Raw genomic sequence first — 27,574 nt, forward strand, 5'->3', positions numbered from 1 at the left:
TCACCCCCAACACCGAACACGCCCCCCCCCAATCAACCACCCTTGCCTCTCTGGGGTCTGACCGATCACCCCGGCAAGGCAACAAAAACTTAGCTGCGTTCTGTGGTTCCCCGACATCTTCTTTGTGCTGCTGGGTGTAGTCCCAGCAGTAGCCACTGCTCCCAGTGACGCTGCTGGGACAGAGAGCTGCTGACCCGCTGATTGGCTGGCAGCCTTATTAGGCGGGACTTCCTACCTCAAGCAGGTGGAAGTCCCACAAAATACGGGGCGGATCCCCAGGCGAGGGTAAATTCCCGGCCCTTATCTTGTGTAGTAACCCTTTATGTGGCACCTTATCAAATGCCTGTTGGAAATCCAAATACCCCATGCCTACTGGTTCCCCTTTATCCACCCTGCTCATTACATCCTCAACGAACACTAATTAATTTGTCAAACACAATTTCCCTTTTATAAAACCATGTTGAATGTGCTTGTATTATGATTTTCTAAATGTCCTGCTCCTACTTGCTTAATGATGGATTCCAGCATTTTTCCAATGACAGATGTTAGGCTGTAGTTGCATTGAGTAAGACAACTTTTTACACTTTTACACCATGTGAATTTGCTCTAAATCCAGCAACTGTTTTCTTGAAAAAAAAGAGTTCTTAGAAGAACTGGCAGGCCCCAACACTTCAGGCAGCATACTCTTCCCATCATCTGGAGAAATAACTGGAAGGGGTGGAAACAGTCGATTTATATGTGGTGGAGAATGGGAATGTGGGCAAGATCTTACTGCTGCTAGGTCATTACATGTTCTTGTTCTTGCTGCTATTGGTCAGTTAATTGTGTTCTGTGATAGGTTAGTACATGCTATTGATCTTGCTGCTGATTGGTCAGTTATTGTGTCGTGGTAAGATTCTTGTTGGAGTATGTTGGCTGCAGAGCAGGTGGTAATGCAATTTTTGAGTAGGACATATCTCACTGATGAGCAAACTGGGAAGACAGCAGTGTGTTGTTGATAGATCTCCATCACCTCCCTGATGCATCTTTTTTTGTTATTCATTCTTGGGTTGTGAGCATCGCTGGCAAGGCCAGCATTTATAGCCAATCCCCAATTGCCCTTGTACTGAGTGGCCTTGCCAGGCCATTTCAGATGGGCACTTAAGAGTCAACCACATTGCTGTGGATCTGGAGTCACATGTAGGCCAGACCAGGTAAGGACAGCAGATTTCCTTCCCTAAAGGCCATTAGTGAACCAGATGGGTTTTTACAACAATCTGGTAGTTTCATGATTATTATTAATGAAACTAGCATTTTAATCCAGATTGATTAATTAATTGAATTTAAATTCCCCAGCTGCTGTGGTAGGATTTGAACTCATGTTTCTGAAGCATTATTCCAGGCCTCTGGATTACGAGTCCAGTAACATTGCCACTATGCTACCATTCCTTATATGCCAGTGCGTAATGGATGAGCTGAGTTTGGAATTGGGCTACTCAGTGCAATGGTTATTGAGTTGAGTGTGCTTGACAATAGCTGACTTGTCCCATTCGCTGTTTTTGAAGTAGACTTGGTGTTCCAATTTACAATCTTCTACTGATGTGTGTCAACTCAACATCATTTCAATGGTGAGGTTCCTATTTCAAACAAAGAAATGGAGCTGTTATGGAGTCTGGATTGTCACCAATGTTTTCATGGAAGAGTTCAAACAAGTCGCACTTCAATCAGCTATTCTTCAACCTAAACTCTGGCTCCAATATGTCAATGACAAGCGTTTGCAACAATCTTCAGCCAGAAGTGCTGAGTGGATGATCCATCTCGACCTCCTCCTGAAGTTCCCAGCATCACAGATGCCAGTGTTCAGCCAATTTGATTCACTCCACGTGATATCAAGAAACGGTTGAAGGCAATAGTTTTCTACAACACCTTAATAACCAATATCCAAACATCAATTTCACCATGGAGAAGGAACAACAACTTTCCATACCATTCCTTGATGTTCTCGTTACTAAATCTCATAATGGCATACCATCTTACCAAGTCTACCGCAATTCCACTCATACTGATAGATATCTGAACTACTGTTCTTTTCATCATCCCTCCACTCTTAAATCAGTCTCCAACACCCTCATCAGAAGAGCATTCTCGATCAGCGATAAGAAACATGTACAACAAGAACAGCACCATATCAAGTTTACACTTCAACTTCAACTCCTTCCCATAAGATCAACACACGTCCACCTGTTATTCGCACTGCAACAATTACATCAACCAAGACTAGAGTCAGTCTCCCGTACATCGGTTCCACCTCGCACAGATTACAACGCATACTCAAGTTAGCAGACATAGAAGTCCAACATAAGTCATCCAAGATGCTCCACGCCATCCACTATCCCTGCAAACACAAGAAACCATCTCATAACAAACTAGGAATTTACAGTATACCATGCGACTGTGGACTCGTCTACATCGGAGAAACAGGCCAGAACCTTCACATCAGACTCCAGGAATGCCAAGCCTGCTTCAAACACAGTGAATGGGACAAGTCAGCCATTGTCTAGCACGTTCAACTCAATACCCACTGCATCAAATGGGCCAATTCCAAACTGATCTCATCCATTGTGCACTGGCATACAAGAAGTGTCAGGGAGGCTATGGAGGTCTATCAACACCACAACGTCCCCCAATACAGTGGCCTGCTCATCAATGAAATCTGAGTACCCCTACTCAAGAAACACATCACTGGCTGCTCTGCAGCTAACGTACCCCAACAAGAACAATAGTATGTATCGACTTACCGCGAGACACAATAGCTGACCAATCAGCAACAAGGACAATAGCATGTACTGACCTTTCATGGAATATACTTAGCCGATCAATAGCAGCAAGAACAAGAACATGTAATGACCCACGTTCTCATTCTCCACCACATATAAACCCACTGTTTCCACCCCTTCCAATTATTCCTCCAGATGACAGGCAGAGTATGCTACCCAAAACATTGAGGCTTGCCAATTCTTCTAAGAACTTTTTTCAAGGAAACAACTGCTCTTTGCAGAGCAAATGCACATTACCATTGTCATCATGAAAACCTACAAACAACTTCTGGCCTGTAGTTTCCTGCTTTCTGTCTCCCTGTAGGAAACACAGCAGCCAATTTGCACATAGCATGGTCCCACAAATGCCGTGTGATAGTGATGAGGTAATCTGTTTTAGTGATGTTGGGTTGAGGAATAAATATTGGGCAGGACATCAGGGAAAATTTCCCTGTTCATCTTCAAATTGTGCCATAGGATTATCTATATCTACCTGACAGGACAGGCAGGGCTTCAGTGTAACATCTGATCTAAAAGACAGCAATTCTGACAATGCAGCACTCCCTCAGTACTACACTGGAGTGTTAGATCTAGATTATATGCTGAAATCTCTGGAGTGGGACTTAAACGAGCAACCGTCTGACTCAAAGGCTAGAGTGCTACCAACTGAGCTACAGCTGACATGAGGTAAGCTATAAGAAAGTACAATACTCAAGGGGTTTTGTATGCATCAAATTGCAAGAATGAAGTTTACATTTATGAACACTAGCTAAATCCCTGAATATGTTGCTGTCTTGAATGCATTCCAAAATAATATATTCCATATCTGTTATTTGATATTGCCAAAAAAAATCACTACAATTGCAGGAATTTGCTGCCAGTCACACTTTGGCACCACACTTTGATGATTTTTTCAAAACAGAGTATCAACAAATATGAACAGTGGGAAGTGAACATAGAATATTAAAGCACAGAAACAAGGCATTCCAGTCTTTGCCAGTGTTTTTCACCACATCAACCACTTAAAAAAGAAAGACTTGCATTTATATAGCATCTTTCACAACCACAGGCCATCCCAAAGCATTTTGTAGCCAATTAAGTACTTTTGTTGTTATATTTAGACTGGAAGTAACTCAAAGACTCTACTTAATCAGCCATATTGTCTCACTCCTTTATTCAATATAACCTGTCAAAAGAGAAGGCAGTATTACAATATGATCAGCTCTTACCATATACTATCCTCCCTCCCCTCTTAAAATAAAGATCACCTCACAATTCAATATGACTCAACTAATCTCAAACATATCTGCAATTTAATAGGTTGGGTTGCATTTTTGTTTTCCTGTAATTACAACCAATACATATATGGCCGGGTACAAACAGAATAAAATACATGTTAAAAAAATTCTTTTACTTCAACACTAGTATGTGTATAATGAAAATCATCATTTGACAAGAAATAATGAAAAGAACAACCTCTTTCCTGAAATAAAACTGCAGCATGTATATGTATCTTGGGATGGCAGGACTGATGTATGAAGAGAGATCGGGTCAATTAGGCTTGTATTCGCGAGAGTTTAGAAGAATGAGAGGGGGGTCTCATAGAAACCTACAAAATTCTAACAGGACTGGACAGACTAGATGCAGGAAGGATGTTCCCGATGGCAGGGGAGTTCAGGACCAGGGGTCACAGTCTAAGGAAAAGGGGTAAGCCATTTAGGACTGAGATGAGGAGAGATTTCTTCACCCAGAGACTGGTGAACCTGTGGAATTCTCTACCACAGAAAGCAGTTGAGGCCAAATCATTAAATATATTCAAGAAAGAGTTACATATAGTTCTTAGGGCTAAAGGGATCAAGGGATATGGGGAGAATGTGGGAACAGGGTACTGAGTTTGGATGATCAGCCATGATTGTATTGAATGGCGGTGCAGGCTCGAGGGGCTGAATGGCCTACTCCTGCTCCTATTTTTCTATGTTTCTATCTTGTGTACCATTGCACTACTTCAAATATTTCAACAAACCATTTTGTCAAATAACCTTTTATTCGACAAAACAAATAACAAAATACTTAACCATTCTTGGAATGGGAAGTAGATTTATACTTCCAATTTCCCAATTTCTCTTTAACTTCTTGCTTCTTCCTTCCTGCACACTCTCAATTAACCTGTCTGGCTTCTTCCTCTTTCTGCCTAGGTGTCATTTCCCATTTACATTTCCATGAGCTTGTCGCTGCTCTTTCGACATCCCAGACTGTATCAAACCTGAACTTTGACTCTGACTACCAACTCCACTTAATGGTTAGGTCTGTGACATTGACAGATTAGTCTTAATCAAAGCCCTTGGCTCACTTTGCTCTAACGGAGGATTCTGTGATACCAGCAAACTTTCTTTGTGATTTTCCCTTCCTTTCTAACTTTCATTTGAGACAGTAGGAGGAATTTGGACTGTAGGAGGTTTATCATGCACTCCTTTCATCGGATTCCCTCATTCAGGCAAATGATCTACATGATACTGATGAAGTCTCACTCCAATCTTCACTAGGTACATGAATGCACTTAGTCTCTTTAAACCTGCACCAAACACATGCTTCTCCTTACCACTTTGGTGGTTTTTCACCACGACCTTCTGACAGCACGGAACTTTCTAAGTTTCATGCCCAGTATATCATGACTCGTCTTCATTTTTCTTGTTTTTCTTTTACTTTGCTATTGCTGTCAGGCTTATGCAAACTAAACCTTGTCCCAGAAACATGGTTCATAAGGTGAGCAACCTATTAGATTATGGGGTTATTCTGTGAAAGAACAGAAAATTGTCTAGCCTCTGTCGAAGAGAAACATGAATATCACTGCTAATTTGTTACCTAGCAAATACTTTTGCAAAGACCTCTTCACAATCTGCGCACTCCTTTCTGCAGAACTATTTAATGCTGGGTGATACGGTGGTACCAGAGTGTGTTTGACTCCATTCTTACTCTTCTGACTTAAACTGAAAGCCATTGTCTGACACCAACACCTCTGGCAACCCATAAATTGGAAGCCAACTTCGCAAAACCTCAACAGTTTTGGTACTTGTGGTATTGGGCATAAACTCAACATTTATCCACTTGCTATAGCTATCCACCAAAACAAAGTACTCTTTTCCTACCACTTCAAAGAAATCAACATGTACTCGTTCCCATGGTTTCCTTGTGTTTGACCATGGAATGAAAGGGGCTGAATGGCCTACTCCTGTTCCTATCTTCCTATGTTCCTATGTTCCTAAAAGGAACTTTGGGTGGATCATTTCTTATTCTGAAACACACTTTGCAACTTTTCAGCAATTCTTCAATATCCCTTTCCAACTTGGGTTTCTTGCCACTACTTTCATACGGACTATCCCTGTGCGCTTTTGATGTAGTTCCTCTAACAATGTCTCTCTATATCGTGGCAGAATAATGACTCTTAAACCCCAAAGGAGACAGCCTTGATCTACATTCAGTTCATTTCTACATGTGCAATACTGCTGTAGTTTCTCACCATCACACTGTTCAGGTCAACCATTCATGACATAATTTAGCACTTTACTGAGCACTACATCCCTGTGAGTTTCTTCACTAATTTCTCTGGCAGACACTGGCATGTCATTTGTGTATGTAAATTAATTCACAAGTAATTCAGTGGCTAAAAATGAATCAGTTTTCACAGGAAATCTTGAAAGAACGTCTGCAGAAGCATGATCTGCTGACTTACGATATGTAATGTCATATTAATGGGCCATCAAAATCAACACCCACCTCTGAAGCCATGCTGCTGCTAGGGATGGTACCCATCTTCTTTGAACCAAATATGATTGTAAGGGCTTGGTGATCAGTTAACAAAGTGAATTTCCTGCTGTTCAGGTACTTGTGGAACTTTGTAACACCATATATGATGGCGAGCTACTCCTTCTCAACGTGAGTAATTTTGCTCTGACTTTTGTTAACATACGTGAAGCATATGCTACAGGCCTCTCCACATCATCTTCCATTATGTGAGATAACACCACACATAACCCTTGTGGTGAGGCATCACATGCTAAAACCAGTGTTTCTTGGAATCATAGTGGGTCAAAATAGCATCACTAGTTGGTACTTTCTTCACTTCTTCAAATGTTTTCTGGCAATCAACAGATCACTCCCAAGCAATTCTGGTTTTGAGCAGTTCATACAGTGGGGTGAATGTGTTAGCTAAGTTGGGGATGAACTTAGAATAATATACAACAATCCCTATGAATGTTCTAAGTCCGTCTCTGTTCTCTGGTCTCTTTGCTTTCAAAATTCCCTCAACCTTCTCCTGCGTTGGGTGGATACTTTCATCATCAATTTGGTGACCCAGGTATTGACACCATAAAGCAACACTTGTGTTTTTCTGCTTTGATGCTATACTTTTGAAGTTGATCTAGGACTTCATTCAATGTTACAATGTGCTCTTCTTCTGTCTTACTGCTAATTAGAATGTCATCTCAGAAGCAGCACACTCCCTTCATCCCATTTAGTGCCTGATCTAAAACTGCAGGAGTAGTGGACACTCCAAATGGTAACCTTTCATACTGGTACAATCCTTTGTGTATATGAATAGTGAGAATTCCTTGATCTTGTCAGTTAATTCTAATTGCAAGTATGCATTTGACACATCTATCTTATTGAACACCTTGCCATTGGCTAAATTAGAAAACAAATCTTCAGTGGTAGGCAATGGGTAAGTATAATTTCTATCACTTTATTTATCATTAGCTTGTAATCTCCACAAATCCATATGGACCTATCTGCTTTTTTTAACTACCACAATGGGTGCAGCTCATTCGCTGCTCTTCACCTTCTTAATTGCCCCTGATCTTTCTAATTTAACTCTTCATTTACTGCTTCTAACTGGGCGTAAGGCACTGGCCTAGCCTTCCAAAATGTCAGCTGCACATTGACCTTTATCTTGACTTCAGCCTTGTGATGCCTAATTTATCATTTGGTCCTCCTTGCTCAAAAAGCACTTTGTGCTCTCTGAGCACTTTCTCAATGTCCAGATGTACTCTTACTGATCCCTACTGTAAATAACTCAGCCCAGTTTAGCTGTATGTTCTTAAGCCAATTCCTTCCCATCAGAGAAATTTAGTTCCCTCCAACTACTACAAATGGCAAATAATAGGATGCATCATTATATTCCCCCTAATACTAATTTGACCTGCCACTGGGATGCTGTTATTGGAATAACTAGTCAGTTTCACACCAGTTTTGCATAAAAGAATGTGACTTACGGATTTCTTGTACTCTCCACTTAGGGATTTGTTGCACTCTCCTTCCGAGATAACAGACATTGCTGCAGCTGTAGCAATGATGAAAGTAAATTGTGAAGCTTCTACTTTCATTTCTACTGTGGGCACTAGAATTATACCTTCAGCCCTATTCCTCTCATCTTCCATATGTTGTTTTTGTTGCTCTCTGACGGAGTACAACTCTTGATCTCCCTGCTCAGTAATGTCAATTTCTGTTTCCATATCTATCGTAGGTTCATTTAAGGACTTCCAGGCTCCCGAATTAGCTTTTGATCTGCACTGACCTCTACCTGGTGCTTGACCATGAACCGACACTTAGCCCCATTCTGGTGCTTGTCCTTGACCTGATGCTTGACCGCAATCTGGAGTTTGACCGCAACCTGGAACACTGCTGTTTCCTCTACTCCTGCATGCCATCTGGATATGACTGACTTTTCTACAGGCATAGAACTCTGAATGGAAATGAAGACATTGAGATGGTTTATGGCTACAGTGGCAATGGTAACATCTGAACTTCTGACTCTGAGACTGTGGACCTGGATGCCATAGCTTGGATCCCGCTGAAATCTAGTGGACCTCACCTGCTGGCTTGGAAAAAGAATTCCCTTGCAATTTGCTATTTCTATGGCTGCGGCCTCATCGCAGGGCTCCCTCCAGGTCAGCTTATTTCCTTTACTCAAAACTTGGGCTGGATTTTATTATTTTCCAGGCCTCCTACAATATTGTCTCTAATGTTTATCTCTAAGTTCACGTCATAACCACAATGGTGGGAGAGTTTCTTTAACTCAAGAATGTAATCTGCTACAGACTCACTGTTTCCTTTGACAGAATGCAACTCTCAGTGCAATTTCAATCTGGAATCTCATTTATTTCAGTGTATCTCAGGGTCTATTGGCCAACACTGGTTAGACAATACATCAAAGGCATCTGGCCCCATCATGCTGAGGAAGACATTAACTTTATCCTCTTCGCCTATTTTATTTGCTTTCATTCAAAGTTAAGCCTTCATTCATAATTACTCCAGTTCTCTTTGTCAGCGTTGAATTCCCTCATTAACCCCAAATAAGCTTTTTCTGCTTTTTTTTTCATGCAACTTCAAACACCAGTCTAAATTCGCATCTGCTCACAGTTCATATCTGACTCAATGAGCTGGGCAGGAATGCAACATGTGCACATGGAGAAATCTTTCTAAACCACTCAAATATCCTCAAATTTAACTTCAGCGTTTCCAAAAAGTGTCACAATGTTCTCCACTCCTTAATTATTCCATGGAAATGTTAAAAAAAAACCTTCCTTGTTGCCATCTGTTTGTTGTGTATGGACTGGAAATAACATTACTCAATCAGTCATGTTGTCTCACTCCTTTATTCAATAGAACCTCCTAACAGAGAGGGCAGTATTACAAAATGATCAGCTCTCACCATATACTAGGAATATAGGAACATAGGAGCAGGAGTAGGCCATTCAGCCCATTGAGCCTGCTCCTCCATTCAATACGATCATGGCTGATCATCCACTTCAATGCCTTTTTCCCACACTATCCCCATATCCCTTTATGTCATTGGTATTTAGAAATCTGTCAATCTCTGCTTTAAACATACTCAATGACTGAGCTTCCACAGCCCTCCAGTCCAGAGAATTCCAAAGATTCACAACCCTCTGAGTAAAGAAATTTCTCCTCATCTCTGTCCTAAGTGGCTTCCCTCTTATTTTGAAATTGTGTCACCCGGTTCTAGACTCCCCAACCAGGGGAAACATCTTACCCTGCATCCACCCTGTCTATCCTTTTAAGTATTTTGTATGTTTCAATGAGATCACCTCTCATTCTTCGAAACTCTAGCGAATACAAGCCCACTACTATTGTAATGAAATATAATCTAATTTGTGATTTTGCTTGTCCCCCAAACTTTAACAGTCTTTTTTAAGCAGCTATCTAAATAGGTTTTAGAAGTATTTATGGTCTCTGTTTCAACAACAGTTTGTGGCACAGATTCCCAAATCCTGACTACTCTCTGTGTAAAAAAGGTTTTACGAACCTCCCCTTCAACTCTTGTTGTGTAATTTAAAGTTTTGCCCTCATTATCATTTTGCTGACCAATGGAAATCCATCACTATTTATTTAATCTTCCTCTTCATGATCTTGAATACCACTATCTGGTTACCCTTAGCCTTCCCATCTCTCATAAAACAAAAGCCCTAATTTCTAAAATCTCTCTTAATTGTAACTTTTCATCCTAGTGAATCTGTGTTGCACCTTTTCCATTGCTTTAATAATCTTTTCATATCCTTCCTATAATAGGTATACACAATACTCTAACTGGAAATAACTGTGCTTTTGTACAACTTCAACATTACCTTCTTGCTTTTGTAGTCTACACTTCTGGATAGAAAGTTGGAATTAACGTTTACCCTATTTCTGATTTTATCTACTGTGATGCCACCTTCAGTGATCTATGCATGGTCCCTTTGCTTCATTTAAAATGTTATAATTTATGGTATCTAGTGTTATGACAGTGCTTCTATTTTTTAAAATATGTTTTAAGGACTCATTTAAATCGTAGAAATGGATTCATTTGGAAGTCTGAACAAGGAGTGCTAAAAACAACCTTTACTGGAAATCACATGCCTTAAGATAAATAAACAACAGGAACCTTGGACTAAGGGGAAATATTTACAGAGAAGCCACATGTCAAGGTTTATGGAAGTCAGGAGGTTGACTTTCCAGTTTGGGGTTTTGACATTGTTTTCAGTTCAGTTGGGGTGTGAACTGTTTTGAAGACAGTTGAAGATCAGCCTGCCAAGGAAAAAACACCCAACTCATCTCTTTCCTCCTATCACTGAAAAAACCCTGCATTTCAGTGTGATAACCAAAACCTTTGATGCCACATTCCTCCTGAGAAGCAGGAAAAAACCTGCCAGATTAATTCTTGATGATGCCTGAAAAGAACTGCTCCAGAAAAGATCCCAGTGACCCATCTATGTGTACTCGGACGCCTGACCAAAAGGGACAACTGACATCTTTCCACATCTTTTTTTCTCTTCAAGAATTAGCAAGTGTTGGCCAAAGTACTGAGCTCTGTAGAGAGAATGTATTTTTTACAGTGTGTGAGAGTTTGTGTGTGGGGGATTTAAAAAAAGGAACGTTCATATTTCAATCTGTGAGTTAATGCTCTGCTTCATTACTGGAAAAGTCTTGTTTTTATAATAAACTGATAATTTTGTTGTTTATTTAAGAAATCTGTTTGGTGAATTTAATTTGGGATAAAGAGTAGTGTATATGATTACCATATCGGTAACTGGGTAAACATTTTAAAATATGTGTTGTGACCTATGGAGAAGTGGGACTAGAAAAGACAGTGCACTCCTCCCATCTCGGTCATAAAACTATGCTGTCATTGTTAATTTACATTTTTTGACAATGAAATGTATCTGCAACCTATCAAAAATGAGGAAACCAGCTAGAAAAATACCAATGAGAAACTACTAAAGGCATGCAAGTAACAATCCTGAATCACCCATGAGGATGACCTACCAACACAAAGAGACAATGACCCAATTAAATTACTCACAAGAAAACTATCGGCTCAGATCCAGCAGATTCATTTGTAACATTCAAAAGGAATTGGATAAATATTTGAAAAGAAAAATTTGCAGAACTGTGGAGAAAGAGCAGGGGGAGTGAGATAATTGGATAGGTCTTTCAAAGAGCTGGCACAGGCACAATGGGCCGAATAGCTTCCTTCTGTGCTGTAAGATTTTATGATTCTATAAAATAAGTTTTCTAACATGATAAGAAACATTTTTAAAAGTATCTTCATGAATGTTTTTATTTGGATACCTCAGTCTCCCTCAAAAGTCTGAGTTTACAATTCATTTTGTTTATCCAGAGCCAGATCACTCTGTCATCTGAAGGGAGGTAACTAATATACCCCGACAGAAATGTTGAATAAGAATGAAACCGGACGTGCCACTCGGCCTAGGCACCAGAAATGATAAGAGCGCACCTTGCCCAGTTGACCCTGCAAGATCCTCCTTACTAACATCTAGGGACTTGTGCGAAAATTGGGAGTCCTGTCGCAAAGACTAGTCAAGCAACAGCCTGAAATAGTCATACTCACCAAATCATATCATATAGCCGAAGTCCCAGACTCCTCCATCACCATCCCTGGGAATGTCCAGTCCCAACGTCAGGACAGATCCATCAGAGGGGTGGTAGCACAGTGGAATACAGTCAGGAGGGAGTTGCCCTGGGAGTCCCCAACATTGACACCAGATCCCATAAAGTCTCATGGCATCAGGTCAAACATGGGCAAGGATACCTCCTGCTGATTATCACATACCTCCCTCTCTCAGCTGACAAATCAGTACTCCTCCATGTTGAACATTTCTTGGAAGGTGCACTGAGGGAACTAACAAGAGGGAAAAGCCTGCTTGACCTCACCCTCACCAAGCTACCTGTTGCAGATGCATCTGCTCATAACAGTATTGGTAGGAGTGACCACCACGCAATCCTTGTGGAGACAAAGTCCTGTCTTCATAATGAGGATACTGTCCATCATGTTGTCTGGCACTACCATCGTGCTAAATGGGATAGATTTCGAACAGATCTAGCAGCTCAAAACTGGGCATCCATGAGGCGCCGTGGGACAACTGGAGCAGCAGAATTGTGTTCAACCACAATCTGTAACCTCATGGCTTGGCATATCCCTTACTCCGCCATTACTATCAAGTCAGGGGATCAGCCCTGATTCAATGAGGAGTGCAGGAGACCATGCCAAGAGCAGCACCAGGCATATCTAAAAATGAGGTACCAACCTGGTAAAGCTACAAATCAGGGCTGCATGCATGCTAAATAGCAGATGCAGCATGTAATAGTCAGAGCTAAGCAATCCCACAACCAACAGATTAGATCAAAGCTCTGTAGTCCTGCCACATCCAGTTGTGAATGGTGGTGGACAATTAAAAAACTAACCAGAGGAGGAGGCGCCACAAACATCTCTATCCTCAATGATGGCGGAGCCCAGCACATCAGACAAGGCTGAAGCATTTTCAACCATCTTCAGCCAGAGGTGCTGAGTGGATGATCCATCTCGGTCTCCTCCTGAGGTCCCCAGCATCACAGATGTCAGTCTTCAGCCAATTTGATTCACTCCACATGATATCAAGAAACAGCTTGAAGGCACTGGATAATGCAAAGGCTATGGGCCCTGACAACATCCTGGCAGTAGTACAGATAACATGCTCCAGAAATAGCCGTGTCCTTAGCCAAGCAGTTCCAGTACAGCTACAACACTGGGATCTATCCGACAATGTGGAAAATTGCCCAGGTATGACCTGTCTATAAAAAGCAGGGCAAATCCAATCCAGCCAATTGTCACCCCATCAGCCCATTGTCAATTGTCAGCAATGTGATGGAAGGTGTCATTGACAGTGCGATCAAGCAGCACTTACACAGCAATAACCTGCTCACCAGTGCTCAGTTTGGGTTCCGCCAGGGCCACTCGGCTCCAGACCTCATTATAGCCTTGGTCCAAACATAGACAAACGAGCTGCATTCAAGGGGCGAGGCGAGAGTTGATATCAAGGCACTATTTGACCAAGTGTGGTATCAAGGAGCCCTAGCAAAATCTTAAAGGAGTACAGGGAGGTGGAGAGGCAGAAGCATTTAGGAAGGGGATTCCAGAGCATGGAGTCCAGGCAGCTAAAGGCACAGATGCCTAGGCTGGGGGCAAATAGAGTGAGAGATGCACAAGCAGTCCAGACTCAGAAAAATTGAGAGTTTGGCAGGGGGTGAGGGGGGCTGTTGAAGGGCTGGAGGCAGTTACAGACATAGCGAGGGATAAGACCATGAAGGAATTTAAACACAAGGATGAGAATCTGAAGCTATGCAGATTGGGAGCCAATGTCAGTCAGCGGGGACAGGGGTGTCGGTCAGTGGGACACGGGTGTCGGTCAGTGGGGACAGGGGTGTTAGGTGAGCAGGAATTGGTGCAGGATAGGATATGGACCGGAGAGTTTTGAACACTGAACTTTACGGAGTGTGGAGGGTGGGAGGCTAGCGAGGAGAGCATTGGAATAGTCCAGTCTACTGAAGATAAAGGCATGGATAAGGGTTTTAGCAAAACATGAAATGAAACACGAGGGGAGGTGGACTACGTGTGGGGAGAAAATCTAGGACTGTTCTCTTTAGATCAGAGGTTAAATAAAAAAATGCAGGGTTATGGAGAAAGAACAGGGGAGTGGGACTAATTGGATAGCCCTTCCAAAGAGCTGGCAAAGCCACGATGGGCTGCAGTGTCTCCTTTTGTTTAGAATGATTCTATGATTCTATGTTACAGAGATGGAAGTTGGCACCTTTTGTGCTGAAGATGATATGTGGTGGAAGCTCGATTTGGGGTCAAAAGGACACCAAAATTGTGAAGTCAGATTCGGCCTGAGACAGTTTCTGGGGAAATGGTTGAAATCCATGACTGGGGTCTGGAGTTTGTAGCAGAGGCCAAACACAAGGGTTTCAGTTTTACCAAGGCTTAGCTGTAGAAAATCGCAGATTATCCTAGAGTGGCTGTTAGACAAGTCAAACAACACAAAGGCTATGAATGGGTCGAGAGAGTTGCTTGAGAGGCCAGCTTGGTGTCGCCAGCATACATGTGGAATCTGCAGGTGAAGATGTACCTTTCCTTGTACTGTAACAGGATTCCTGAGTTTCTTTGTTTTTCCAAATAATTTGCAAGCAAAATGAAGAATTACATTTAAAACTTTTTTCAGTAAAGTTTCAGATTTTAACTATCAAATGCTTAATTTTTACTGGTGAGAAAAGTCTTAGTTGATAAAGTGATTACACCAAATGATGCTTTCTTTTCTCTATATTGAGAAACAGTAATATCATGACAAAAAACATATAGTATAAATTTTGAATACTGTCTTTGATTAGGTCATAACGGTTTGTCTTTCCAAATGAGTTCAAAACAAATTGAAATGAAAGAAACTTTTATAACTAAACATTTGATAGCAAAACTATTCGAATTTCTTTATTTCAGAGACAAAGGCTGATATTTTACTGTAGTGATGCTTTCTTTTGTATATATTTAGAATTACTGACTTCCAAACCTTCCCTCTCTACATGTTGCTGAACCCTGCAAGATCCCTCCTGTTCACAGTGTTGTCAAACACCAAGATCTCCTTCCTCCACCAATGCTGAGAAACTCAGGATACCCCTCCATCCTCTAAAATCTCAAAACCGTCCCTTTATACTGCTGCCAAACCTAAAGATCTCTCCCTATCTAGTGCCACTAAAGTGCCCTCTTTGTGATGGAATGCCACTTTCTCCTCCGCAGTGTTACCAAATACTAAGATCTCCCCTTTCCCAGTACTGTCCAACACCAAGATTTCCCTCCTCTCCAATAGTGCCACATCCTCCAACTTACTGTGAGCAACACCACTAGAGATCCACTAGTAATAGAATAAAAAACATTGAAAGTGCATGTCCTGCCCATCACTCTTCTTTGACACACTATAAATTTCCTGGTCACCAAGTCAGTCATTTGTACAGTACAAAGTCCCCCAGCAATTAAAGACATCTAAACTGACACAGAATCTAGCCTTAACTGACCTTACTTTTCAAGCGTAACAATAAAATGCAAGAAAGCTAGGGCACTGACCTGCAACATGAACACAATTAAACTCTGATCTCATTCAGTGTTTGTTTAACAGGAATTAGATTTTGTTGCATTAAAAGGTTAAAGCAACTTTAACATCAGAATAATACATTGTGCAGTTTGCTTCTATCCTTCACAAACAACAAATTAACCAACTTACCATTAACAATGTCATGGGTAATCTACTAGAACTTATAAAAATGTCATATTATTCAGAATTATGGACTTTCTTGTTGAATTCTATCTTCGGTAATATAGCCAATATTGTCACTCTCTCAGTATGATTTTGGAAGTGGCATATTAATGCCATGTAAATACAAAACTGCTCAATATTCCTTGGATAGTGATCAGAAGTTGTACACTGGTTAATTTTTTTTCTCTCCCTGATCTGGGGAACACACAAGCTGAGATCAGCAAACTCACAGACCAAAGTTCTTGGATAACATGGTTTGATATTATACCCTGGAGGTGAAAGTATATCAGCATGTTGCGAATGCATTAAATAAGAGTTCACTTTTTTTCCTATTAGTTGTATTGCACATGTAGAAAGCACACAACTTTAGTGGGGGCAATTTTCACAGGATTTTATTTATGTCAATTACTATACAAGAGCCAAAAAGAAATTTCCAATTATGTTTCTAAGTTATTTACAAGTCATCCAAACAGCTACGTAGCAAATATAGACAATCCAACTATGTGCTGTACAATTTTGAATCTTTATCTGGGTAGAACAGACAGTATGAAGGGCCAGGAAAGTGCCTTCCCTGGGCAGAATGCCAATGAATACACAAACAGATGGTGTGAAAGTGATCATACAAAGAATGACTGCAGTACTTCCCACCTGATGCTCATGGAAAATTGTGCACTACAGAGATATTTGGTACTAGGAAAAGTGGCAAGGTACATATTGAGTATGCATGTGAATCATTTGAAACTGCCATATAAGAAAGTTGCAATGGCAAATAAGTTTGGCTCAGTAGTTATAAAAAAAGTATTTTTTCTGTATGTCTGTATGGTGCAAGTGAAGCATGATGTTATAGGTGAGAACAGAAACAGCTTATTTCACTAAAGTGCTCTTCATGTGTAGACAGATGGCTTAAAGTGGATTATAATGGAAAGTGGAAAAGCTGGGGCAGGGAGGGTTGATGGTACAGTTGAAAGGCAGCTTTTAAAAGCCGAGAGGAAGTTGACAAGGCAGAGGGATTTAGATAAAGAAGTTGCAAAGGGTAGCTGTGAAGGGACTGAAAGAGTGGCAATGGATCATGGAATGAGGAGAGGTGGGAACAAGGATTAAGTGACAGAGAAACTAAAAATTTATGTAGGATATTGACTGTAGGTAATCAATGATGTAGGGTGGTATGAGGCCATTGAGGAAAATGAAAGTGTGGATGGAAATCTTTTTAGTCAGCTTGCTAAGGCACAGGGAGTCAGTGGTGCTGAGCAAGGATGGAAATCATGTGAGTGGTGGTCTTTGTGCAGGTTTGAATGTGGTCTATTGGATTTTGAATCAATTGTAATTTGTTAGTGTGCAGAAGCCAACTAGAACAATATTGAGGAAGTCATGTCTTGAGGTCATAATGGCATGTACACTGATGACACCCAGCTCTACCTCACCACCACTATCTCTAAATTGTCTGACTGCTGGTCCAACATATAGTACTAGATATTGAGAAGATTGAAACAATTTTCTTTGGTCCCCATCACAAACTCCATTTCTTAGCCACAACTCCATCCCTCTCCCTGGCAACTACCTGAGACTGATCCAGACAGTTCGCAACCTTGGTGTTCTATCTGACCCCATTACAAGCTTCCAACAGCATGTCCACGCCATTGTCAAGACAACTACTTCCATCTCCTTAACATTGCCGAACTTTACCCTGCCTCAGTTCCTCTGCTGCTGAAACCTTCATACAAGCCTTGGTTATCTCTATACTTGAATATTCCAATGCTCTCTTGGGCAGCCTTCCATCTTTCATTCTCTATAAACTTGAGCTCATCTGAAACTCTGCAGACTGTATCTATCTTGCATCAAGTCCTGTTTGTCCACCACCCCTGTGTTCACTGACCTACGTTGCCTCCCGGTCCAGCACGCCTCAATTTTAAAATTATTATTAAATTTACAAATCCCTCCATGGCCTCGCCCCTCTTTATTTTTATCATAGTCTCCAGTCCTGCAACCCTCCAAGATCTCTGCACCCCACCAATTCTGGCCTCTTGCACATTCCCTATTTTAATCGCTCCACCATTGGTGGTTTTGTTTTCAGCTGCATAGACCCTAAACTCTGGAGTTCCCTCCCTAAACATCACCGCTTCTCCATTTCTTTTCCCCCCTTTAAGATGCTCCTTAAAACCTACCACTGACCAAGCTTTTGGTCATCTGTCCTAATATCTCTTACGTAGCACGGTGTCAAATATTGTTGATAACTCTTTTGTAAGATGCCTTAGGATGTTTTACTACATTAAAAGTGGTATATAAATGCAAGTTGTTATTGTTATTGTAAAGCCTATCATTCTCCACAACAAGAATTGATAATAATATAGTCAGTTGCATTATTTGTAGTTTAGTTAATGAGGCAATTAAAATAATATGCTATACATAAAACCATGTAGACCAGAGGTGTCCAAAATTTGGTTCATGGACCAGATTGGAACTGGAGGAGAATGGGTGGTCCGGAATTCGGGGCACCAATTAGGAATCTGAACACTGGCAAAACAAACACGAGTGGACTCCATTAGCTGCAGCAGTGTCTTGGTTCTTTGTTTGGAACCTTTCATCATACAATTCAATGTAGTCCCCTCAGGAATGGATGTAGACAATTAATACACTTCAAATGAAGTAACGGGGTCTGAGGCTCGGGGAAAGGGTGACAGGAAATAGAGTTGGGGAGAGAGTAATGGGAATGGGGGTTGTGGAAAGAGTGACAAGAACTGGGGGTCAGGAGAGAGGGTGACAGCAACTGGGGGCTGCAGATGGGGCTCAGGGTAGGAGGGAAACTTGAAAATGAGGATCAGAAGATTGGGGCTCCGGCAGGGGAAGAGGGAGTCCAGGGAATGGTTGTTGGGCGATTAAGGCTCAGACAGAGGTAAAGAGGGAAAATGGGGACTGGATATCAAGTGTTTGGGGTTTGGGCGGAGGAGGGAGAGAACTAGGGAATGAAGTAGGGGAGTGGGTCTAGCATTTTCTGCACAGCCAATGCCAGCAGCAGCAACAGAGTGAGTCGGAGCATTGCTGAGAGAGGAGCAGCCAATAAAGGGGTGAGTTAATGCTGGGAACTTTACTCTGAATAAATAGTAAAAGGTTGTTAGCAGTGGTGGACTGAAACTGAGGATTCTCCCTGCACATGGGGAGCTCTCGTGCCTTAGTTTTACATCATTAGTCCCAATACTTTTCACTTTATTAATTCACAGGATGTGGGCGTCACTGGCAAGGCCACATTTTTTGCTCATCCCCAATTACCCTTGAAAAGGTGGTGGTGGGCGGCCTTCGTGAACCGTTGCAATCTATGTGGTGAAGGTACTTCCACGGTGCTGCTAGGGAGGAAATTCCAGGATTTTCAGCTGGGCAACGATGAAGGAACGGTGATATAGTTCCAAGTCAGAATGGTGTGTGCCTTGGAGGTCATGGTGTCCCCATGCTCCTGCTGCCTTCATCCTCCAGGTGGTTTAGGTCACGGGTTTGGGAGGTGCTGTGAGGAAGCCTTGACAAGTTGCTGCAGTGCATTCTGTAGATGGTACACACTGCAGCCATGGTGCATCAATGGTGAATGGAGTGAATGTGTAAGGTGGTGGAGGATGGGGTGACAATCGATCGAAGTAGTGAGTTGCAGGTGGGCTAAGTACGGACCAACAGTGCCCACAGTTGTGCTGTGGAGCTGCGAGGAACACTCCTGTTCTTCCACGCTCCAACTGTGACTCCAAGCTCCACGGAACAGGAAGCAAAAATAAAACTTTAACTCCCATTTCTTCAGTAGCCTCCAGAACTGGAAAAATTAGTTGGAACTTGCACGACAGATGCTCCAGATAGTATTACAATTAGTTTGCAGAAGGGTCCAGAAATAGACACAGGATTCTTCTTTGCATATTTAAATTGATCTGACGCTGATTTCAGGCAGTTGCGAGGTACGCGCGGGACAGTATGTTTTAGTACACATGACATTTATTATGTCGTTGCACAGATAAGTGCAGAACCTCCCACCCAGAAATTGGTATACATTGCACTCATGTCCAAAAACGGGCAAAATATATACTAATTTCTACCTTAATATGTCCAAATAACTTCTGCTGATTTTGGCCCATACCAAGTGCCGGGATGTGTACCAGACCTACTATGTAAATTGAGTTTGATACCCCTGATGTTGCAGTCTTAACTCTCAGTGCACACAGCCTGTTGTTCAATGCATACTGTTAACTTTGCAGAAGGAGGTAGCTTATAATATATTACAACTCTTTACAGCAAATGGAACTCCACACCAGGCCATCTTAGAGATCACAGGCTGGGTGACCATAGAGTGCTTGAATGACACAGAAGGGAGAACCAAGTACAATTAAGGTTATGTATATTTGCTGTGATAATAAAATTCACACTTACCTGTCCAAAAACAGAGATAGCACTCCACCGCAAATCATTGCCTGTACTATTAGATAGGCAGCAAATGCATAACATTGTCCATGTACTCATTATACGTCATCTTCCCTTTTCACAAATGTCCAAACCCTTAGAGAAGGAATCCACTTCCTCAGGTTTACAATGTTGAAGGCACTTTGCCTGACCCACATGATTTGAAACAGGCGCTAAGTCAGATTTACATACTTCAGTGGATGTTAGTGAGTTTGAGGAGAGAATATAGCACAAATCAGTTCTGAGGAATGAGCAAGAGAAGCATTGGTGGATGAAGGATAATCTGCTGCTGGCTAGAGATACAGAATTCATACAATCCATAATGAATCGTTTCATAACTATGTCATTGCGGAGACACCTTTGAAATGGAAGATGCTGTATGAGCAGTAATGTGTGGAGAAGTCAATTCCTTTTTGCAAAACACATTTGGTATGGATTGTACCAGAGAGTCTACCACCTATTTATGCATCTACCTTTCAAGTCTGCAAGGGATAGCAATGACAGCTGCTGGAGACACTTCTGGCGAATAGCAGCAGCAGATTTCATAATGTTCCAACTGATGTGGAAGTATGGAGGTTCCCAATCCAAGGTGTAATAAAAGCTAGCTTCATGTGCCTGGAAAAACAATTGGAACAACCATGAGACAGGATTCAGAGATGACACAAGATTATATTGTTCAGTTAACATTAATGTGTGTATAGTGGCACAGGAACAGACAGTTGGCTTTAAAATTGGTGCCAGTATTTTGCAGTAATGTACCTTTGGACATATGGCAAAGAACCTCCCCAAAACACATAATTTCTCCCAACCAGAACAAGATAGGACATTTCGGGCATATATGTGCATATTGGGTCAGGAGGGGTTCCAGCTCAGCACCCAACTCATCATCGATCTGAAATGTTAACTCTGTTTTTCTCTCCACAAATGCTGCCTGATCTGCTGAGTATTTCCATCATTTTCTGTTTTTGTTTCTTTTTCATACAAGGTGGCTTTCAGTCAAAATCTGAGAGGCAGTAGGGGCCCAATATATACTTTCTCGAGATAGAGCTTTTAGAAGGGAAGAAGGTGGGGCACCCAGGCCCAAGGCCCAAGAAGCAGTCCAAAGTAAATTTTGGGGGCAAAAATCACCTGGAGGGAAAAAAGGGAAAAATTAGCAATAGTTATACAGTTAAAGTAAACTTATAAAGTTCACATTTTGAAAATTGTAAAGCACTTGCTTGGTAGATCAGAACACCACATGGCAAAAAGATGGGAAAAGGAAGCTATACGTATTCTCAAAGCAATTCTTTTAAACTATTCCAGCTCATTCATTGTCACACTTAAGAGGAAAATCTTATTAAAATATAATTGCCATTACAGAAAAAAGGGTTAAACACAAATGTTACAGGGTAGGTGCGGATACATTTAGTGTGCAAAAGTTCACAAAGCAGTGTTCTCCCCAGAGTTTTCAATGGGAGAATGCAACGCATGTTGATTTTAGTAATATTAGTAGATGATCAAGTGAGGCAGTAATAGCTGTCTTGTATCCTGCACTGGCTATTCTTGTTTTGGTGGTTCATACATACCCTTGTCTTCTCTCCATTGTTGCTATTCAGCTTTGTGGAGCAATTGTGCCAACTCTCTTTCAGGCATATTGTATTGTACGGCACCATCTGAGCAGTCCAAATAATAAATTGTTACTTCTACACTCCAACAAATGTCTGTTCTGTTTTGCCCTTGCCCATGTGCCTTGTAGTATGCTAATTCTTGATAGGTGCAGGGATCGCATAATGTGCACCAGTTCTGGGGCCTCAGCTATTTACAATCTATATTAATGACTTAGTTGAAGAGACAGAGAGTAATGTATCTAAGTTTGCTGATGTTACAAAGGTGTGTGGAAAGGTAAGCTGTGAGGAGGACACAGAGAGGCTGCAAAGAGATATAGACAGGTTAAGTGAGTGGGTAATAAGATGGCAGATGGAGTAAATGCCTGCTCAGGTCGGGAAAAAAGAACATGACCCGAGCCCGACCGCACCACCGCGGACCCAAGCCCGACCCGGCCTGAGTCCCTCCGATTTCGCTCCAAGCCTGACCCGACCCGAACCCGCCCCAACTCGACCTGACCCGAGCCTGACCTGACCTTCCCTTCACTTACCTTCCAACTGGGAAGTTCCACGAAGCTGCAGTGCATGCGTGATGACATGATAGTGACGTCACTCACTCACTGCGCATATTCAGTTTTGTCCCGGGCTCCCAGCTCAGATAAGTTTTTTTAATTTCAAATCTTACCAGCAGAGCACTTACTGTGTATGTCTGGCCCGAGCCGACCTGATTCGACCTGGACTCGGCCCAACCCGACCCGAACCCGAACGCCATACCCTGAAGATGGCCCCGACCCGACCCGAGCCCAACACATGTCGTTGGATTCGAATCGGGTAGCAGGCCTCAAAGATGGAGTATAATGTAGGGAAGTGTGAAGTTATGCACTTTGGTCGTAAGAATAGAAAAACAGAATATTATTTAAAAGGTGTGGAACTTTTAAGTGTTGATGTTCAAAGAGACTTGGGTGTGCTTGTACAAGGAATGCAGAAAGTTAACATGCAGGTACAACAAGCAATTAGGAAGGCAAATGGCATGTTGGTCTTTATTGCAAGGGGATTGGAGTACAGGAATAAGGAAGTATTGCTACAATTGTACAGGGTTTTGGTGAGACCACATCTAGAATACTGTGTGCAGTTTTGGTCTCCACGTTTAAGAAAGGACATACTTGCATTGGAGGCGGTGCAGCGAAGGTTCACTAGATTGGTCCCTGAGATGAGGGGGTTTTCCAATGTTGAAAGACTAAGTAAATTAGGCCTGTTTTAGAAGAATGAGCAATGATGTTTTTGAAACAAATAAGATTCTAAAGGAGTTGGATAGGGTAGACACTGAGAGATTGTTTCCGCTGGTCAAGGAATCTAAAACACAGGGGCACAGTCTCAGGATAAGGTGCCGATCATTTAGGACTGAGATGAGGAGAAATTACTTCACTTAAAGGGTTGTGAATCTTTGGAATTCTCTACCCCAGAGGGTTGTAGATGCTGCATTGTTGAATACATTTAAGACTGGGATAGACAGATTTTTGGTCTCTCAAGGGAATCAAGAGGTATGGCGAGCAAGCGGGAAAGTGGAGTTGAATCCTAAGATCAGCCATGATCATTTTGAATGGCTGAGCAGGCTCAATGAGCCATATGGTCTACTGCTGCTCCTATTTCTTGTGTTCTTGTGCACTAGCTTTGATTTCAGCAGTAACTAATGTCTCTAAGGAGCCAACCTTACAAACTATTTTCACCTTCAAAGTGTTGAAGGAATACATGGTTGCCTTAAAATTAAGCATTTCAACTATTTCCCAGAAAGAGACCATTGGGGATGCCTGATTCTCTGCTTGTGGCCGTATACTATCTGTTTAAGCAGTCATTATTCACTCTTTTGATGTAGACAATGAAATTGAAAGAAACTACCCAAATAGCTACAGGAATACATGGATATACCATTATATTTTGGGATTCATTTACGCTTACTATGTACATATTTTGCCATGCTTTAGACTACTTCTGTGGCTAATTCCTAGCTCCTTCTATCATCAAGTGTTTCACTTGCCCTGATATTTCAGTCGAGCTCCATGCAATAATGAACAAAGAACACTTTTTAAAATTCCTTTAGCTTCTGGCTCTATCCAGTGCTTTCTTGGGATCCTCCTCATTTTCAAAAGAATAAACAGTGATTGAACTAGCAAACAGTAGCATAAACATAACATATATATTTATAGTAAATGTTACATTATGCCAGCTTTTCATATAGTAGAAAATAATAAGTGGTCCACAATTCTAGAATGAAAAATATGATAACATTTATTTTTATGCAGCTGATTTTTAAGCCTTTTATTTTAGTAATTGTGAAGGTTGTTTGGCTTATCTTGTTCTCTTCATAGATTCCAGTCAAACAACTTCTCTTCACAGGTTCCAGATCAAACTCAGTGGGTGGAATTTTATGCTGGTGGCCGGGGTCTTGACGTCAGAGGAAACCAACGCCAAGATCCCTGTGTTGCCTCTTGTATGGAAGGCCCACCAAATTAGTGCCAAAGTGACAGGCCTTCCGTAGGATTTAGGACCCCATCGTCAGAAGTCCCGATCTTGCAGAGCTGCTGGCCAATCAGAGGCGGTGGCTGCTGCTGTAGCTGCAGCGACCAGACACCAAGGAGCGACGCTGGAACCAGGCTTAAGGCAGATCACAGTGGGAGGGGTCTCGCTGGTTGGGGGTCACGGAGGAGGGGGGTCAGCAGCAAGGTCAGGGGAGTGGCCCTCAGCGGGCACCCCCTTCCTGATGTCGGGTCCCTTGTTCAGGCACCAAGTGCCTTTGAACGAGGGACCCATCCCCCCGCACTGCAGCCAGTAAGCAGCCTGTACGGTTTTTCGTGCCATGCTTCCCATGTGGTGACAGGGCTGCCCACTGCACAGGTAATTATGGTTGCAGCGGGAAGACGCCCTTAATTAGGGATTAATTACTCAGTTAATGGCCTCAATTAGTGGCAGGGTGGGAAGGCCATTCACTGGCCTTCCTGTCCCAGACTAAATTTCGGTGGAAGGGGGATGGTAACGCGGTCCCCCTTGCCACCATCGCACCAGATTTTATGCTCTCCCCGCCTCCGAACCCGCCATGGAGGAGAGCATAAAATTCCACCCAGTGATTTGAAAAAGGCAGACAGACTCGTCCCTCCAAAATGATAATTGGAGCAAAGTAGAATTTGATACCTGTTACATTCAAAAAACTACTAAACAGGAACACACTCAGACAAATCACATGCAGCATTTGAATTGGGTGACTTGCTATCTCCTTCATATAAACTGTAGGATTGGAACAAGGAATGCTCAACTGAACTTATTTCTTCCCATCTTGACTCTGTCTTTTCTCCCCTGGTCCAGTCTCTTCCCACCTACATCTGTGACTCTTCTGATACCCTACGTCATTTTGACAATTTCCAGTTTCCTGGCCCTAATTGCCTCCTCTTCACTATGGACGTCCAATCTCTCTACACCTCTATCCCCCACCAGGACGATTTGAGGGCTCTCCGCTTCTTCCTTGAACAGTAGCCCAACCAATCCCCATCCACCACGACCCTGCTGCGCCTGGCTGAACTTGTTCTCACATTGAACAACTTCTCCTTTGACTCCACTCACTTCCTTCAAATAAAAGGTGTTGCTATGGGTACCTGCATGGGTCTTAGTTCTGCCTGTCTTTTTATGAGGTATATTGAACATTTCTTATTCCAGTCCTACTCAGGCCCCCTCCCCCAACTCTTTTTCCAGTACTTTGATGAATGCATTGGTGCTGTTTCCTGCTCTTGCCCCGAACTGGAAAACGTCATCAACTTTGCTTCTAATTTCCATCATTCTCTCACCACATGGTCCATCTCCAACACTTCCCTTCCCTTCCTCCACTTCTCTGCCTCCATCACTGGGGATAGGCTCTCTACTAATAGTCATTATAAGCCCACCAACTCCCACCTTAACTACACTTCCTCACACCCGGCTTCATGTAAGGACTCCATTCCATTCTCCCAGTTTCTTTGTCTCTGATGCATCTGTTCTGATGATGCAACCTTCCACAACAGCGCTTCTGATATGTCTTCCTTTTTCCTCAACCAAGGATTCCCCCCCCACCCCCGCACTGTGGTTGACAGGGCCCTCAACTATGTCCGACCCATTTCCCGCACTTCTGCCCTCATCCCTTCCCCTCCCTCCCAGAACCGCGACAGGGTCCCCCTTGTCTTCACTTTCTACCCCACTAGCCTACACATCTAAAAGATCATCCTCCACCATTTCCGCCACCTCCAGCGTGATGCCACCACCAAACGTATCTTCCCCTCCTGTCAGCTTCCGAAAGGATTGTTCCCTCTGCGACACTCTGGTCCACTCCTCCATTATCCCCGACAGCTCGTCCCTTTCCCATGGCACCTTCTCATGTAATCGCAGGAGGTGTAATACCTGCCCTTTTACCTCCTCTCTCCTCACCATCCAAGACCGCAAACGCTCCTTCCAGGTGAAGCAGCGATTTATTTGTACTTATTTCAATTTAGTATACTGTATTCGCTGCTCACAATGCGGTCTCCTCTACATTGGGGAGACCAAACGCAGACTAGGTGACCGCTTTGCGGAACACCTCTGCTCAGTCCATAAGCATGACCCCGAGCTTCCGGTTGCTTGCCATTTCAATTCATCATCCCTGCTCCCATGCCCACATTCCTTTTCTTGGTCTGCTGCAGTGTTCCAGTGAACATCAATGCAAGCTTGTGGAACAGCAACTCATTTTCCAATTAGGCACGCTACAGCATTCCGGACTCAATATTGAGTTCATTATTTCAGAGCATAACTGGTCTTTTTTATTATTATTTTATTTTATTTTATTTTTTAACCATGTGCCTACCTTAAACTTTGTTTTCATGTTTGTGCTTTTGGACAGAGCTGTTCATTATCCTGTCATTAACACTCTCTCTGGATTAATGCTTTGTTTATCACCACACCATTAGCACACTCTTTCCCTTTGTTCCATGACATTTAATCTCTCCTGCCCTCTGCCCTATCACACATCTTCCCTTTTGTTCTCTTCCCCCCCACCTCCCCCACTCCCTCCTTCATTTGCTTAAAAACTATTACATTTCTAACCTTTGCTAGTTCTGATGAAAGGTGACAGACCTGAAATGTTAACTCTGCTTCTCTCTCCATAGATGCTGCCAGACCTGCTTTGTGTATAAAACACTAGTTAGGCCACAGCTAGAGTATTGGTTCACTCCACGAGAGGAAAGATGTGATTGAGAGGGTACAGTTGAGATTTATGAGAATATTACCTGGATTGGGCAATTTTAATTCTGAGGAAAGATTGGATAGGCTAGGTTTGTTTTCTTTGGAACAGAGGAGGCTGACGGGAGACCTAATTGAAATGTATAAGATTATGAGGGGTCTGAATAGAGTGGAGAAGAAGGCCCTATTCCCCTTGGTTGAGGGGTCCTTAACCGGGAGCATAGATTTAGGGTTAGAGGTAGGAGGTATAGAGGGGATTGAAGGGGAAATTATTTCACCCAGAGGTTGGTGGGGGATCTGGAACTAACTGCTGAAAGGGCTGTAGAGGCAGAAACCCTCATAAGGTTTAGAAAGTACTTGGATATGCACTTAAAGTGCTGTAACCTACAAGGCTATGGACCAAGGG

The sequence above is a fragment of the Heterodontus francisci genome, chromosome 1 (genome assembly GCF_036365525.1).
Source record: "Heterodontus francisci isolate sHetFra1 chromosome 1, sHetFra1.hap1, whole genome shotgun sequence".
In the NCBI taxonomy this organism is placed as follows: Eukaryota; Metazoa; Chordata; class Chondrichthyes; order Heterodontiformes; family Heterodontidae; genus Heterodontus; species Heterodontus francisci.